This window comes from Schistocerca piceifrons, chromosome 6 (assembly GCF_021461385.2).
Source record: "Schistocerca piceifrons isolate TAMUIC-IGC-003096 chromosome 6, iqSchPice1.1, whole genome shotgun sequence".
Classification (NCBI taxonomy): domain Eukaryota; kingdom Metazoa; phylum Arthropoda; class Insecta; order Orthoptera; family Acrididae; genus Schistocerca; species Schistocerca piceifrons.
Genome location: NC_060143.1, coordinates 49,711,741 through 49,729,622, shown reverse-complemented (window position 1 = coordinate 49,729,622; position 17,882 = coordinate 49,711,741).

Sequence of the window (17,882 nt, the reverse complement as noted above, 5' to 3'; positions counted from 1 at the left end):
TTAATAATTTTTGTTTTCTCAATAAAGATTTTTCTTTAAAGTAAAACCACTTCCATGTATCATTGTAAAGTTTTGAATGTTTTGTCGTGTGCACATCGCTCCCTATACTACACGAAGACAGAAATTGTTTCTGACAAGCAAAAAATTATATTATTTTTCTTTGCCTGCAGCATCTGCTGATATATATCTGCTTTCGAGAACGTCAGTCCTCCAGACACAAAAACAGCATGCTGATCAACACGTAAGTCACTGTTATTTCAGGGCAGCTTTCACCAAACAGCGTGTAGTCGGGATTGGCATGGGTCTTGCTAACAAGCAGATTAATTTTCAGCTAACAGTTTTGGTAATCTCAAACAGCTATTTTCTTCCCAGTGGAGCAGCATTTTATTTTTGTGGTCGGTACTGTTGGGCCTTCCAAGGCCTGTTCCGACGGAGTTCAGTTTAGTAGGACATAAGAACCTGCAACATCGCAGCGCGTCAGCAATCGTTGGTTAATATATTAAAAACTAAAAACCCATCTTGATTGCGAAAAAAGCACCTAGTGTTAAGTGTTAACCCATGTTTCGGCGTGGATAACTACACCTTCTTCAGAACAACAATAAAACCCACAAGTGCCTATGAAGACCTTTGTCAATAATTAAAAGAACACCATAGCTATACATTTATGAGCGAAACGGAAAGCACAAACAGTACATATGTACGAAGTCAAAACCACTACTTAACTTAATGGTGTACGCTCCACCTCACACCAGCCTATGTTCGATGGGCCATGACCCGCTATAAACTGCAGCTACAAACGGTCGCTCACTTACAAGCCTGTTTGTAGCTGCAGTTTATGGCGGGTCATGGCCCATCGAACATAGGCTGGTGTGAGGTGGAGCGTACACCATTAAGTTGAGTAGTGGTTTTGACTTTGTACATATGTACTGTTTGTGTTTTCCTTTTCCTTTTCGTTCATAAATGTATAGCTATGGTGTTCTTTTAATTATTGACAAAGGTCTTCTTAGGCACTTGTGGGTTTTATTGTTGTTCTGAAGAAGGTGTAGCTATCTACGCTGAAACCTGGGTTAACACTTAACACAAAATGCTTTTTTCGCAATCGAGCCGGTTTTTAGTTTTTTAATTAGTAGGATATTCCAAGTCGAACATTGCACTTCATATCACGCAGCGCTCATAATATACTTCGGTACTGAATTTTAGTTGTATAGGTTCCACTGAGCACACAGATTCTTGACATTTAATTAAACTTTTTTTGAAATTTTATGTTTCATAATGTTTAAAGTTTTATTTCACATGTGCAACAATGGGTCAACCAATATTCGTTTGCTCAGCAGATGAATCGGACACCGAAAGTACACGTTACATGAGGAGAAAATTTTTGAAATCTATATATTCAGTTTTCTCATATACAGCCAATTTTTATAGAAGGGTTACTGCTGTAACTTCCAACACATTGTGTCTCTCGTTAATATTAGTATTCGAAATAAAAATGTAATTGAAGGTAACTTATGTAATTAGTATTCCAGTCGTACGAAGTAATGTTCTTCTAAAAATAATTTGATACCATGACCGAAACAGAATAGTGAACCGTTTTACCCATTACCCCCTCAGAAAATTACCCTTCAGGGGGGTAATTACCACCAAGAAGGAAACCAATGATCTATCGTAATGAAGGGAAAGCATGTGTACCATGAATTAGAATGATTGGACGAACATTGTGCTGTCTCCGACAGTCATTTTGAGATTCTGCGTAAAGGTGCAATAGATATTTTTTAATAAATGTTACGGTTTTAGTTTAAATACGGAGCTTATTGGTATTTATGTCACAATACGGATCCATTTGCCATCCTGCATCTCGTTCCAGAAAAGTGAATGCGACATTCCTTTTCCTAGCACCTGCTCATCTAAAACGTCCACGTGACATTATACTGTCAGGTAATTAGCTGCTGAGCTGCCGTGACACCCCAAGTGGTAGTAGACTGAATTTCACTTCTTGTTCCGTTCTGGAGTTACCGGTGCGCAACAGGTGCGGTGTATCTGCTAATAAATTGATGGCTGTAGTCCTCTCGTGCGCTTACTTGGCCCCCCGCGATGCTATTCAGTCACGAAACCGCTGTTACCCGCCACAGCCAGCAACTGGTGCGCCGCGAATCTTCACTCTGAGTTTACGTTTTTTTCCGTTGCTCCTATAAAGTTCTGTTCGGAAATGCTCTTTTGCTAAAAACGGCGTGCTTAACTCTAAAAATGATGCCCCGATGTCTATGGTATTTGCGCGGAATTCGGGATTGCGTGGAACCGTTATCCGCACTCTGCGCAAAATTCTGGTGGAATGGAACCAGATTGGAATTCCGAGCACTGTTTGTTGTTGTTTAATCGCAGAGAACTGTTCTCTTGTGGAAACATTGCACGGGACGGAACCTTCTCTTAACGTTCTGCCTCGCAGCTACACCAGAATAAGTTAATACATGAGAGCTGTCGTTACTGCTGTGACCTTTCGTAGCATTACTCCGTATCTTCCAGTGTATTATTTAGCATCTCTCAATATTAAGTTCTTCCTCCACATGTCATTTCATCATCACTGTCAAGAAAAACAATGACTCGGTATGACTTACCAGCAGCTGTTCTACCCATAATAACGGCTAATCATACAACCTTATTCAGCGAGCCTCCCTCCCCCCCCCCCTTCGGTTAGGGATCTGTGTTTCTTCTGATATCAGTGTAACGTGATAATAGCATCAATATCTATTTCATGGTCAAACCTTGCGGAGTGCTAGTAGTATATACACTACTGGCCATTACAATTGCTACACCACGAAGATGACGTGCTACAGACGGGAAATTTAACCGACAGGAATGAGATGCTGTGGTATGCAAATTATTAACTTTTCAGAGCATTCACACAAGGTTGGCGCCGGTGGCGACACCTACAACGTGCTGACATGAGGAAAGTTTCCAACCGATTTCTCATACACAAACTGCAGTTCATCGGCGTTGCCTGGTGAAAGGTTGTTGTGATGCCTCGTGTAAGGAGGAGAAATGCCTACCATCATGTTTCCGACTTTGATAATTGTAAGTTCTGCCTTAAATCAAGTACAGAAACAATAACATTACTGCTCTATCAAGTTCGTCCACGCCTTATTGACGTTTATTTGCACCTACGTTTAGCACTACAACGTCATGAACAAAATGAAGGGGCTGTTGGCTTTTGTTTCGATTTCAGGGACTGAAAACATTCCGTAGGAATACTTAGAACAGTTTTAATGATATGGAGTCTGCTAGCATGACTTCGCTTTCTAATTCATATTGTGATGTCTCATTTTTAGGATTCGGTGCCTCTTTTTCTAGAAACGAAAATCTTATAGGTATTGCTCAGCTGTCTGCCTATCTATGCGTCTGGCTTTCTGTCAGTGCGACTGTTAGCAACACTTTTTGTCAGGAACGGGTAGGCGTATCAGGTTCAAAGTTGTGTCAAATATTATAGTCTACCGAAACTTGATGACATAAAAATTTTAAGCTTCTTGCTCATTTAAATCATAAGATGCACCCATTTATGTGAAATCTTTTGACGCTTGCAAGCCCACTTATCAAGTGCTTAGAGTTGACCTAGAATCATGAAATTCGGCAAGAAGCAATATTTCACAGCCCAAGTAAAGTAAGAGAATCCGAAAGTTTTGAAATTTTAATTGTAGCACATAAAAACTATGTTTCGCCATTTGAACGTACGCTCCATTCATCATCCGTCAAAAGCATAATATAATACGACCATTACTGTATGCAAAAAATACGTTAAGTTGCAGTACTGTTTTAATAAGCAAATAAAAAAATTTTTCTTGATTCTTCTCTCTACATATATAATCTGAAGTCCCCTGCTTGCTTCTTTACGAGCGTCCGGGCTAGGAAGTATTGTAGAGATTTTGATACTGTCTTGGAATTTACGGGACCAGTATCTCGCAAGTATCAATATCAATAACGTGTAAAAATCGTTTTGATTCTGGTTCCCAGGATGGAAGAAATATGTATATACATAATTAACTTTGTACGTGACCCTCAGTTCTACTCGCAGTTGGCCGGCCCGTGTGGCCGAGCGGTTCTAGGCGCTTCTGTCTGGAACCAGAGCCATTTGAAACATTTTTTTCTACTCGCAGTTGCCCAATATTTGTGTATGTTCTTAACTGTACTAGCAGCAGTCAGATTAGTGTCTTGTTTCTCAAGAGCTGTAAACAAATAAGTTTTTAAAACTCAGACAAAACGATAACATGAGTATGTTTCATTGAATAATTTTATTCATGACTTGTAACTGGTCCATTACGCGATATCTACCTTCCACGTCCTATCTGTATATCTATCTACCCACCTATCTTCTGATATATTCATGTGTAAGATATAGTTTCATACCGCGCTTTCTGCACGTGTGTTCGGCCTAATCTGAGAAACCAATGTAGGGATTTTCATACGGTTTTGACTAATAGATACACTGATTCACGACGGAGGTTTGTATACATTCATGGGAAAATGTCTCAACACCAAGATGGAATTGTGCTATATAAACGAAAGTTGGTAGACTTCTTTCTACATCCGAAAGACGATGTGTATTCTAATATCGAATCAGTCGCACAATAGTGGCACAAGTAGCGCCGCTATGGGGATGAAACGCAGGTTTTCTTTAAATACGTGCTTTAACAGTCGTGAGCGTTAGACACCTTTGCGAGTGGTCATGGTAAGTTGATGTTAGTCAAGAATACCTTTAAGGTGACAATCACTCAGTTATCATTATCTCACTGGGCTTAAACGAGGTCATGTAATAGGGCAACGAGAAGTTCAGCGATATTCGAGAAAGGCTTGGTAGGGACGTAGCCGCTGTATATGACTGCTGGCAGCGGTGATCACGAGAATGTACGTTCTCAAGGAGACCAGGATCCGGAGGGCAATGTGGTACTAGCGAGAAGGAGGACCATCGTTCTCGACGTATGGCTATTGCGTATAGTACTGCAACTGCAGCAACATCTTGAGCAGCAGTTCCCATCATAGTGATACGACGGTTACAAATCGTTAAGTTCAAGGACAGCTCCGAGACAGACAACCTGTAATGTGCATTCCACAGACAACAACCATCGACATTTGCGACTTCATTTGCGTCGAGCTAGAGCATATTGGAGCACAGGATGGAGGTCTGTTGTGTTTTCTGATAAAAGCTGGTTCTGCTTTGGTACCAGTGTTGGCCGTGTGTTGATTAGAAGGATAGCAGTTTTGGACCTGCAACCAACCCGTCTGCGTGCTAGACACCTCGATACGTGGTCTGGGGTGCGATTTCTACTGCCGTCAGGAGTACTCTGATGGTTATCCCACGCACCCTGACAGCGCATTTGTACATGAGTTTACTGCCATTCATGAACAGTATTCCAGAGGGTGTTTTTCAACAGGATAACGTTTTACCACGCACCAACATGCTCTACAGTGTGTTGTCACGTTGCCTTGGCCTTCACGTTCATCAGATCTGCCTATCTCCAACCATGTGGGACATCATCGGACGACAATTGCAGAATCATTGAGAAATAGAATTAACCGTTCCTTTATTGACAGACCAAGCGCAACAGTCATGGAATTCCATTCCACAAACTTACATCAGGCACCTGTACAACGCAATGGATGCACATTTACCTGCTTGCGTTCAATATTCTGGCCGTTAACGTTTCGGCATTCAGGTTTGTAATGGGTTATCACGCCCTTACATTAATCCATGATACTGCAACATGTATCCTTTAAATGTGTTACCTAGACAAATGCATTCCCTTAATTTCACTTCTCTGCATTAATTATTTTTTGATGCTGCGATTTTTTTCGACAGTGTTAATAAATATTTCGTGAAATGAAGACATATACTCATTGGCAACAGGGCAAAATATGCCATTACCACTTAGCAATACATCCGCTGCAGATCGGGAGAACAGCACAGCTTCACTTATATCAGTGGCTGGTCTGGTGCTGATGCGGTAGCTCAGTGTATTCGGTCAGTGTACGGGCCACTCGGCGTAATGAGAATCTCAGTGAAATATTCATTGGTATCATGCGACATTCGCACACAGCTGCCGACGAAGAATGATGGAAAACCAGATAAGCGGTAACGCACTTGCTTGGAAACTAAAAGGTTGCGTAATCCAGTCTCGGCGGCACCATTTCTTTTCACTCCGGTTTTTCAACTGTCAATGGCGTAGTGATTCACCAGAAACGAAAAGGATTCCACCTTTCACTGTACCTCTCTTTCCCCAGGCGGATAACTGGGGTAGCTTAGGGACACGCAAGTCACTGAAGTGACGTCCAGTTGATTGCAATCGCTTCAGAACAATTCCGTGACGGAAAGAAACATGCGAATCTAAACCTAAAGTTCTCGATCTTTTATGGAAAAAATAGACATTTCCCAGAAAACTATTTCAGCATGGAATACAGACTAGCTTTCGTTTATATACAGAAAGTTTTTCAGCGGCGTGGCAGATGAATGAACTTTCAACTTTCCGCTTTCCTTTTAAACAAAGTAGATACGAATCCGATTCCTTCCGTGATACGGCGAGAAACTATGCCACAGAGGATCCGCGACAAGACAGAACAGCAATGGGTGTGAACAATGAGTCAGTGCGGACTACGCTTTAGAATAATACGGCCGCCAAGTGCTACTCATCTATATACATCAATCGTGTTTCTTTATTATTTTTTAATTCCTTTATGACCTTCTGACATGATCCACTCAGCCAAACAGACTACCCGTAATGCATCGTATTATTCGATAAAACAAAAGAAATTGTACCTGATCGTGTTTTTATTCATACTTCCCGTGTAGATTAACCCTGATGGTAAAATAAATACTTTTAATACATGTTGTTGGTATCTTACATGATGAGTTTGTCCTATCCCGTTTTTACGTGTTTTCGTACTGGCTCTTATTTTTATACAATTACTGCAGTTCAGAAGTGGTTTACTGTCACCTCAAGTACAAATTTTCCGTAATTTCAGTACCTGTAGAGAGTTAAATTTGCTATTACATTAGGTTTAGAAAGTCCTAATTAGAAGGTGACAAAGTTCTATTACACATTTTAAAGATTTGCAGTCAATGTATTTTCCGTACTTTAAAACAAATCCTGCTATTCTCTCTAAGGTTATTTTAATGTTTTCTGTTTTCTGGTTTACAGTGACGCATTTTCCATACAGCTCTGTTAGTGTGTACTGGAATATATGACTTCGTTTTAATTCCGTTTTGAATTCAGAATTATATCACTTTACCGCACTGACTGTCGTTTTATGAAGTAAAACTTTATTTCGTTTTATTTCCATTTCTGTACAGTTTTGGTTGTGAAGCCACTTCGAAATGTAGGCTTAGATACATAGCTGTGTAACAGAATCAGAATGTAAGATAATCTGAGAGATTATGCCACATGTTAACAAAAATGCATTTACAAAGGTACACACTTCAGTCTGAGCCCTACAACTTATCAAATCACTCACATAACAAAGAAATCATTCGAGCTTTGCGTAGTATACAACAAAGGTGAACGTATGTCATGCATAATTAAAAATGGTGGGAAAAATAGTGGAGACCTGTATCATACTAGTCTAACCGCATTTTTGGGCTTCAAGGTCATGGTACGTATCTGGTGCAGTTGTTACTGGCATTTTCAATCAAAATATATCCCGACAAGCCTAGAAAAATTTTTGAAGCTAAATAAACAATTCATTTCATTGCTGGTTACATTATTCGATGTGTAAATGAAAACTTAATATTTTGGCGACTTCCCCTTAATTTTTACGCTGATAGATCAGTACTGCCACCGCTGTTCGGAAGGCGAGATGATCACGAACGGGTGGCAGATTTTTGCAGCAAGGAAACAGCTGGGTAACTTCTACATCTACATTTACATTTATACTGCGCAAGCCACCCAACGGTGTGTGGCGCAGGGCACTTTACGTGCCACTGTCATTACCTCCTTTTCCTGTTCCAGTCGCGTGTGGTTCGCGGGACGAACGACTGCAGGAAAGCCTCCGTGCGAGAACGAATCTCTCTAATTTTACATTCGTTATCTCCTCGGGAGGTATAAGTAGGAGGAAGCAATATATTCGATACCTCATCCAGAAACGCACCCTCTCGAAACCTGGACAGCAAGCTACACCGCGATGCAGAGCGCCTCTCTTGCAGAGTGTGACACTTGAGTTTGCTAAACATCTCGGTAACGCTATCACGCTTACCAAATAAACCTGGGACGAAACGCTCCGCTCTTCTTTGAATTTTCTCTACCTCCTCTGTCAACCCGACCTGGTACGGATCCCACACTGATGAGCAGTACTGAAGTATAGGTCGAACAAGTGTTTTGTTAACCACCTCCTTTGTTGATGGACTACATTTTCTAGGGACTCTCCTAATGACTCTCAACCTGGCACCCGCCTTACCAACAATTAATATGATCATTCCACTTCAAATCGTTCCGTATCATATAATCATACAATAAAGGATCCTTCTTTCGCCTCGCCTCGCTCTGCTTCTGTCCAGCATAGCCGCGGGGGGAGTGAGCGGTGAGTTGCCACTTCATTTAACTCTGGAGTTACAGAACTTGACTCCCATCCGCCCTCTCGCGGTTTTATAGCATTATGAAGCATTGCTATGAAGGTACCCACGTTCATTACTTAAATTAATTTCATTTTCTCAAATTCACACTGCTCCTTTTACAACTAAGTTGCAGTAGCTCTCATTTTCACATCGTACCGTGTACTGTTTCATCAGACGGTCTATAGCCACCACATATTTTACCGTGGTTTCACCACGTAATTAACGAATAACATACTTCTGTGAAAATTCCTCTTGGGTCATCAGTCATGAATTGATCTGGTTCGATCTCGACCAATTCCTCTCCAGCGCAGACGTCTTTATCTCAGTGTACATCTACATCGACACTCCGCAAGCACCATAGGGTGCGTGGCGCAGGGTACCCTATACCCCTATATTACTACTTGCCATTTCCTTCCACTCACAAATAGAACGAGGGAATAGCGACTGTCTGTGCGCCACCGTATGAGTCCAAATTACTCGTGTCTTATGTTCTGCTCCTTACGTGCAATTTATATTGGCGGCAATAGAAACGTTCGGCAGTCAGCTTCAAACACCGTTTCTCTAAATTTCCTTAACAATATTTTCCAAAAATATCCATTTGTGTTCCCGACTCATCTCCGTAACACTTCTGTGTTGTTGGAACCTACCAGTAACAAATCTAGAAGCCCGCTTCTGAACTTCTTCTATAAAGATCCCAAACACTCAAGCAGCACTGAAGAATTGGTCGCACCAGCGTCTTATATGCGGTCTCCTTTACAGGTGAATCACTCTTTTCTAAAATTTTCCCTATGAACCGAGGTCGACCATTTAGCTTCTCTACCAAAAATATGCTGCATTATTTGTTCGTTATAATCCTATCCCTCTTTCCCCACGGTATCCACTCTCAGCGGCTTCCACAAATACCACGGAAGTTATTCCCCGCTTCTAGTCAGTATTTTCCACACGTTTCTCTCCCCGCTGGTTCTGCGAAATACCTCCTCATTTCTTAACTCGTCAATCCACCTAATTTCCACAACTTCTGCAGCACCATACCTGAAAGGCTTCGATTCTCATCTTTACTGTTTTCCCACTGTTCACGATTCACTACCAAACCATGCTGTGCTATAAATGTACATTCTCAGAAATTTCTTCCTCAAATTAAGGCCAATGATTGATGCTGTTAGCCTTCATTTGGATGAACATGCCTCCTTTGACTTTGATAGATTGCATTTGTGTCCTCCTTGCTAACTACATACGTGTTACTTCCAAGACAGCAGAGTTCTTCTCTTAGTTTACTTGCGGTGTCAAATTTTTATAAGTTTATTGCTAATCACGTTTGTGGCATTTCCACATCACTTTCGCCTTTCTTCGGTTTACTCTCAGTACATATAGTGTGCTCATTAGATTGTTCATGCCATTCAACAAGACCTACTATTTTTCCTCACTTTCACTGACGATTTCTGAGTCATCAATCATCTGACTGGTTTGTTGCGACCCACCAAGAATTCGTCCTGTGTGCCGAATTTCTATTCTCAGGGTAGCACTTAAAATCTACGTCATTTATTATTTGCTGAAGGTATCGGATCTCTCCATTTTCTCCACACAGAGTTCGCAAACCAAAATCTTTGGTTCTGTAAGACACAGAGATGCGTTCGTAGCACAGAACGTCCGTTTCTTGCAGTCGGTATATGCCTATTTATTACAATATCAATTCGTCGCAGCCAAATTAGCTGCACTATGCGCTTTGGCTAAATACCGTTTTTCTAAGGTTAATGAAAATTGTTATAAACTTGAGTTCAGAAACGACTAGATTAAACCTTACAATTGAGAGTGTATTCAGCCTGGCAGAGAATAAAACCAGAGCTATACTTTATCAAATATTAATACATCAATATAACATCTTTGGCATGCTGGCTCATATGTCGGCAGCTAATGGCATTATCTTTCTAGTAATCTGGCGTTGTTTCTAATGAAATTGTCTTCTACTCACCCCGTCTCTTCCGTCACGCCTCATCTGCTGTAATCTGAGCCAAACCATGGAGTGGATCTTGAGGAAGGAGTTTGTGGCTCCAAAGCCAGAAATACCGGAAGTTGCTGGAATGTTTGCCGTTCTGCGTTTCATCTTCGTTCTCGTCTGCTATTAAGAACCGTCCTCTAAACAGTTACTGTATTTTACTTTACAAAAGCTACTTCTGTTTCATTATAAGTTAGGTATTCAACTAAAAGAATCAGTATTCTATTGATCTGCACTGTAACTCTCCACAGCACAAGAAACCTTGCTCTGAATATTTTCTGCTACTACGTGTAGTTCAGACCGAAAACTTACAATGGAAATGCTTTCTGTATGAAACACTGATCTGCGAAACAGGGTCAACATAGATTACGTGTATAGCGACTAACAACGTCTTACATTCACAGCAAAAATCAGATTAGGTTCGGAGCTTAATGTTTATATATCACGAATAATCCTGTTAATATCTTTGGTTTTACAATAAGAAACGAAGAAGAAATGAAAGTAAATATGAATGTAAGCACAGCCCAGGAAGAGATGCGGAGTATCTGAGGGGAGATCTCTGCTGAGTGTCAGTACGTTCTGTGAAGTAGTGCATGCCCAGCTTGCGCTTCACTATCCCAGAGCAGGAATGGTGCACCTTTCACTTACACTGCCATTACTTTATATGATGCCGCGCACTCGGCTGCTTCCTTAGAGGGGCTGCAAGGCAAGATATACCCGCCTTTTATCCCCTTTCAGGCAGGCATAACTGGAAGAGCTGCTTCGCTTCGCCCTACCCTTTCATCCCGTAATGCTCCACGGCCGGCTTTCGCTGTGCCGCAGGACAGGTTTTCCGACGAAAAGCGTGGAAAGCCGCAGTACTCCCCAAAGCCTTGGAGAGCTTAGCCGCGGCTGCGCATGCGTTAAACCTCCATATATTGCCTAAGCCAACTGCCGAGTGCCCAACTAAAACATTGTCATCCGGAGAATGGGTTTCCTGCTTATAGTGACTATACCGTGATTCGTTCTTCTGAGAGCTGACCTTCATGCATTCACATTTTATTGTAAGCCCATAAAACAGTTTCGTAGCAGCAATCCCTTCTATTTGTCTACGCTGACGCAAGGACCAAGAATTCTTTTTCCCTTGAATTTTTTAAATTTGAAATCTTTTTCACGGCTGAAACAGTGCTAAAGGTCATTAGGTGACATAACGTACGTTTCAGAAATGGCTGAAAAGCTACGCAGCAGCTACGATGCAGCAACTGGACGTTTAAACACCTTCTCACCGCACTGAAACGGTAGGGGGCGAGCAACATGTACAAACATGTTGATATAATCGTTTGATGACAGTCTTACAGAGTGGTGTCTTGTGTCCCTAAATCTATACTCCGCGACGTAGCTTTCATTTATACAGAAGTTACTCCGGTAACACTACTATTTCACTGCTTCTCCGTTTTACTGCTCCCCCACGTTCCTGCTTCCCCACTTTCCTATTATACGAGGCCTGTTCAGAAAGTAAGCTCCGATTGACTGCCAAATTGAAACCACAGTGAATATCAGAAATGTTTTACTTGTAACAATTAGCTACACCTTTCAGCTACTTCTCTACGTATTCGCCGTTCTGACTTAGACTTTTGTCATAGCGTTGTACCAACTTTTCAATAGCCTCATCATAGAAGGCAGCCGCCAGTGCTTTCCGCCAATTCTCCACGCTGGCCTACACCTCGTTGTCTGCGTCAAAATGTTGTCTTCAAAGACAGCGGTTCATGTGACCAGAGATGAAACTCAGGGGGAGACAATTGCGGACTGTATTGTGGGTAATCTCACATTTCCATTTGAAAACGATGCAGGAGCATCGTCATTGCCCCTGCAGAATGCGGCTGAGAATTGTCTTGAAGAAGAAACAGCACGACAGTTATGTAATGTTAGCTGCATAGCTTCAGGCGAAATTTCTCACCAGGCCCTCGTACTTGGCGGCAGACACCATTTTCTAGACATCTTTACGCACTCACTGCGAGCTCAGAAATGAGAAGAGCGACGTGATGCTAACTGGGGTTATACTAGAGACACTACCCAACACATCTGTGCAAAGCTTTATCGGATTTTCATAGTCGTTTCCATTTCGCGACCGATCGGAGCTTACTTTCTGAACGCCCCTCGTAATTACCCGTCACGATCGTTTCGCTAGATACGTATACGAGGAACTTATTTTATCTTTCCTTACTCTTCTTGGACTGCAGACTCTGGGAATTGTAACAGTAAACCACTCTATGCTTATCCCATTGGGCCTGCTAAAAGAGTTTAATGAGCACCTCCATAAAGCTCTCTAGTTTTCTAAATTTTTCCGCGACGAAACCAGCAACTCGTGTTTCGATTCTCTCTATTTCAACCATAAATGTTACCAGATGAAGAACCGAAACTGGTGACTATTGAGCATCAATTGATCGAACCATGAATTACATTGCCTAACAATTCCACCAATGAATTACGGTTAGGTATCAGTCATTCCTACAGTTAGCTTCCTGTGCCGTATCCACTTCTGGTCGTCCTCGAAGGACATTGTTCGGTATTGTACGTCTATCATGGTTTCCAGCAATTCATTGCAAATAACACAGAGAGGAGTAATGAGTAATTCAACGTATTTATGCATGATACGTCATATTATTTTAGGATGAAAATCAACTGCCAATATCCTTGGCCTCCTCCAGCATGTCGCTACAGTTTTCTGGCGTTTTTACATTCCTGCATTAAGCGGTACCATCCACAGACAGTCCCACAGAGCATCTGATGTCAGCTACCATACCACTCACTTGCAGAGAGCAGTAACGGCCCCATAATACTTCGAAATATGTCTAATATACGAGAAACAGTTAAGCTTTTTGAAAAATAATCAAATTGATAGCTATTATCACTGTGAGATCCATGACTAAGCAAATTTTGTCTCTCTCTCTCTCTCTCTCTCTATATATATATATATATATATATATATATATATATATATATATATATATATATATATATATACGAAAGAAAGTTATTTCTGTATTTCTGTTCTTAAAATTATACGGACTGCGAAAATGCAATTTCTAACTTGTCTATATCGTACAGTTAACTTATGGACTGTATAGTATAATCCATTTCTTTAAATTTATTGTCAGGCGCTATATATATCGAAAGGTGAGCTATAGACCATTTCCATTACTTCCTGAAGCTACTTTCATACCTGCAGATTTCGCCAACTTAAGATGACGTACGCATCATAACGGATAAAACCATGTCTTTCTACTGCTTGCAACCCTTCAAGATCTAAACCAGACAAACAGACTTATTGTCTCATTTTACTTCAGTCATGCATTAATGTGCGATTTCTGCGTCAATCATTCGTTGGTTGTACAACAATTGAAATTCTACGATGACAAATATTGCCACAAGGGCACGAGAAAGTATGGCAACATACGTCATTCGAGGAGGTAGATTCGTTAACAAGCAACGAATGGTTTTTTTTTTTCATAAAAGCCGAAACTTTACTATAGCATATAAATTCAAAAGTTCCAGGTGGTATTGCGACGTTTCCTAACCAGTTAATGCTAGAGTAGTTGCTCTTCCAAACAGCAATGAGTAAACCATTTCTATCTGTACCTGTGATTTGCTCGTACTATAGGTACTTGGGCTATCCACGGTTCTGTTTTTCTTAAAAAACAAAACAAAAAAAAACTATCTCAGTGTACTTCTAAAGCGAGCCGCACATCTCTGCTTTCATGCCGCGCTAACCTTTAGCTGCCGCGCGGGATTAGCCGAGCGGTCTTAGGCGCTGCAGTAATGGACAGTGTGGTAGGTCCCGGCGGAGGTTAGAGTCCTCCCTCGGGCATGGGTGTGTATGTATTTGTCCTTAGGATAATTTAGATGAAGTAGTGTGTAAGCTTAGGGACTGATGACATTAGAAATTAAGTCCCATAAGATTTCATACACATTTGAACATTTTTTGAACCTGTAGCTGAGATGCCGCAGTCAAATAGTCTACGCGTTGTCTATAAATGCGAGTTAATTAACTACTGAAACCTAACTAACCTTCTCGAGGAAGGATTCGAACCTGCGACCGTGGCAGTCGCTTGGTTCCGGACTGAAGCGCCTAGAGCCGCTCGGCCACCGCGGCCGGCAGTTAGAGAACAGCCGGTGCAATAAATGGTGGTTTTTCGTTAACCCGTACCATGGTTTCAACGGATTTAGACCCGTCTCCTTCAGAAGGACAGGAAACAAACATCACATTAGCACCCAGTCAGGAAAGCTATCTCCACATGAATCCGTCGGCAACCGTCTGCACGTCACTTCGAAAAAGTTAAGGTCCTGCAATTAAGAGCTAGTCACATCTGTGAAACCAGTCTCATAAAATACCGCACCATGTTGAGAACTACAAGCCGACTTTTGAATTTTCAATTTTTGCACCATTACACATATCATTTCAAAATAGATTTGCAATTGGTTTTGAACTTCTGATGACTTTACTAGACGATAAACGACAGCATCAACTGCTAACAAGCTAGTATAAGTGCTCAGATTGTCGCGTAAATCGTTTATATAGATAAGAAACAGCAGAGGACCTATAAACCTACTTTTGGGAACGACGGAAATCACTTTAACTCGATGACTTTACGTCACTTACTACGAACTGTGACTTCTCCGACAGGAAATCGCGAATCCAGTCACATAAGAACGCAATTTCACTAGTAGCCACTTGTGTAATACAGTGTCAAAAGCCTTCTGTAAATCTAATTAAAATCCCTGATCCTTAGCACTCAATACTTTGTGTGTATAAAGAGTTCGTTGTGCTTCACAAGAATGATATTTTCTAAATCCGTGTTCACTGTGTATCAATTTACCATTCTCTTAGAGATATTTCGTAATGTCTGAACACAGTATATGTTCCAAAATTCTGCTGCAAATCAACGCTAACGATATGGGACTGGATTAATCCTACTAACTTTCTTGAATATTGGTGTGACCAGTACGACTTTCCAGTATTTGGGTACGGATCTTGTAACCTCCCCCTTCACTTATCGACCTTAATGACAGTGAAAAATGAAACCGCGTGTACCTAATGGGAGTTTTGGAAAAGCAATCGTCACCGAAGTTAACCTGTCGGTAAAGAGGGAGGAAAGGGTTACATCTAAATGAAAGGAAATGTGCTAATGAAACTGGTGGAAATTAATTTTGAAAAGGGGTAAAGTTAATAAAGAAGGTAAATGTGCAGCCGTTACATTAACAATTAACTAGCGGTAATTAGGTATTCGAGATTTGGGGAAATCACGGTCGCCAGTCCTAAGGACTATTACTATAGTAACTGAAAAAGAAATGTAATTACACATATAATTAGCACTAGAAGCGTGGCAACTGAAGGTTGACACGTGTCGTGTGAAAACTGAAAGTTTGTCAGAAGTAATAAATTTCGCTACACTCTGACTTAATTTAGCAAAAGAATTAATAAAGCCGGAAAATCGAAAGTTAATTTAGTGACTGGAGTTAATAGTGAGCTTTCTTTCTGAAGCACATCGAAATCCAGTAAAATACGGTTAGTCTTGGACTACCTCAACAATCATTTCAAAAGCTACTTGAATCTACGCAATTTAGAAAGAAGAGATTTAACTTTGAACTTGAATTAAATGATTCTGAACAATTAACAATAGTAAAATTTAGTACGTACCAAGCTGAGCTGCAGTCACAGGTAAGCTAAAATACGGTAACAAAGCTCGCACTCTTAATTCGTGCTTGTGTAATCTGAATATTGTAGCCAGCTATTAATGCCATAATTGAACTTTGAAATTAAAGCAGTGAAAACGAGTTAGCTATATTACTTTAATGCTGGCGTTTGAATTTCAACGACACTCGGGTTCATTTCGGAAAAGGAAGGGACTCTGCTTGGTGATGCAATTGGGACAATGAGCAACAAAGGTTCATGCTAAGTTGCTGTAATTTTGCGAGGCAAATGGAACAAGATTAAAAGCTGAGGTCTGCCATACAGTTCTAAAACTTTACGTGCTTCCAGGCTTCCTTGTTGGTTGATTGAAGGTTCGAAGCCGTCGATCGAGGAGGTGGCGACAGTCACTCATTGTCGGCCGTCGCTGTTGCAGAAGCTGGATGTTGGCGCGCCTTCTTCTCGACACGGTCACCAGGCGAAACGGGCTCTTGATGTGCGCCAGCTAATGCTTCCCGTCCGTGACACCATGTCAGAAACTATCATCGCGAGTCGAGCGCAATTACATGCTGCCAAACCCCGAAAGCGCGGCAACTCGCGGGAGCGTCACACAACACACCTGCTCCACTCGCTACCCCCGCCAGTCTCTCACTGCTCTGCCCGCGCTCCACGCGGCAGAGTTAACACTACCAAAGATCCTACAAACTTTGATTCTTCACACGACCTATCGATGTAATCGTTCGATAGCAGTTTTCCCTAGGCAAGACCCAGCGTAAAAATACAAATACTCTTTACACAACAAACCAATTATACATCGACATAAGTGCATAAATATAAATATATCCAAACAGTAAAGCAATTACAATATATAAAGAGACAGAAACGTCATATCTTGAGGTAACAAAACAAGGAAAAAAATAATAGTACAATAGATGGAAATAGGAGGATATGCATTTCCGGCGTTACACGTGCCCCACATTGTCTGAGGATGTTCGTGTAACGTAAACAGACTCAGAAAATGTCCCAAAAAAGAAACAGCGGAAATGCATATGCTCAAAACATCAACAAAATTTAGCATTCGTCTAATTAAGCATAAATCAATTTTTAGACCATAATAATTGAGTGGAGACACTCCTAATCTTATTCCACTCTGTCATCTTGCACAAAATAAAACAGGTTGACAACATATCAAAATTCATAGAAAACATAGAAAATGGTTTAGCTATTCTAAAATTGTCAAAATTCCCAACAGTATCAAGAAATGGAATACTATTTACAAAATTAATCAGAGTACATGGTCATAAAAACAGGTAGATCAAAATACGCAAATTAATAATTAATTACATAGAATACACATTTTTACATAACCCTTTCATAATTAATATTCTCGTCATGGGAGTCCATTAAACGCTAAACAAGAAAATAACACACATCAGATCGAAAAAAACATAAATATTGACAGTAGAATTCTTTCAGCTGTCCAGGAAGAAAAACAATTCCGCCTTCCGTACTCGCAAGTACAAAGAATGCCGACAGCGGCCCAAGAGCCAACAGCGGCACAAGAGCCGGCAGCGGCTCGCCTCGCCAGTATTGTTGCGCCCGAGTGTGCGGCACGCTTGATCTCACTCGCC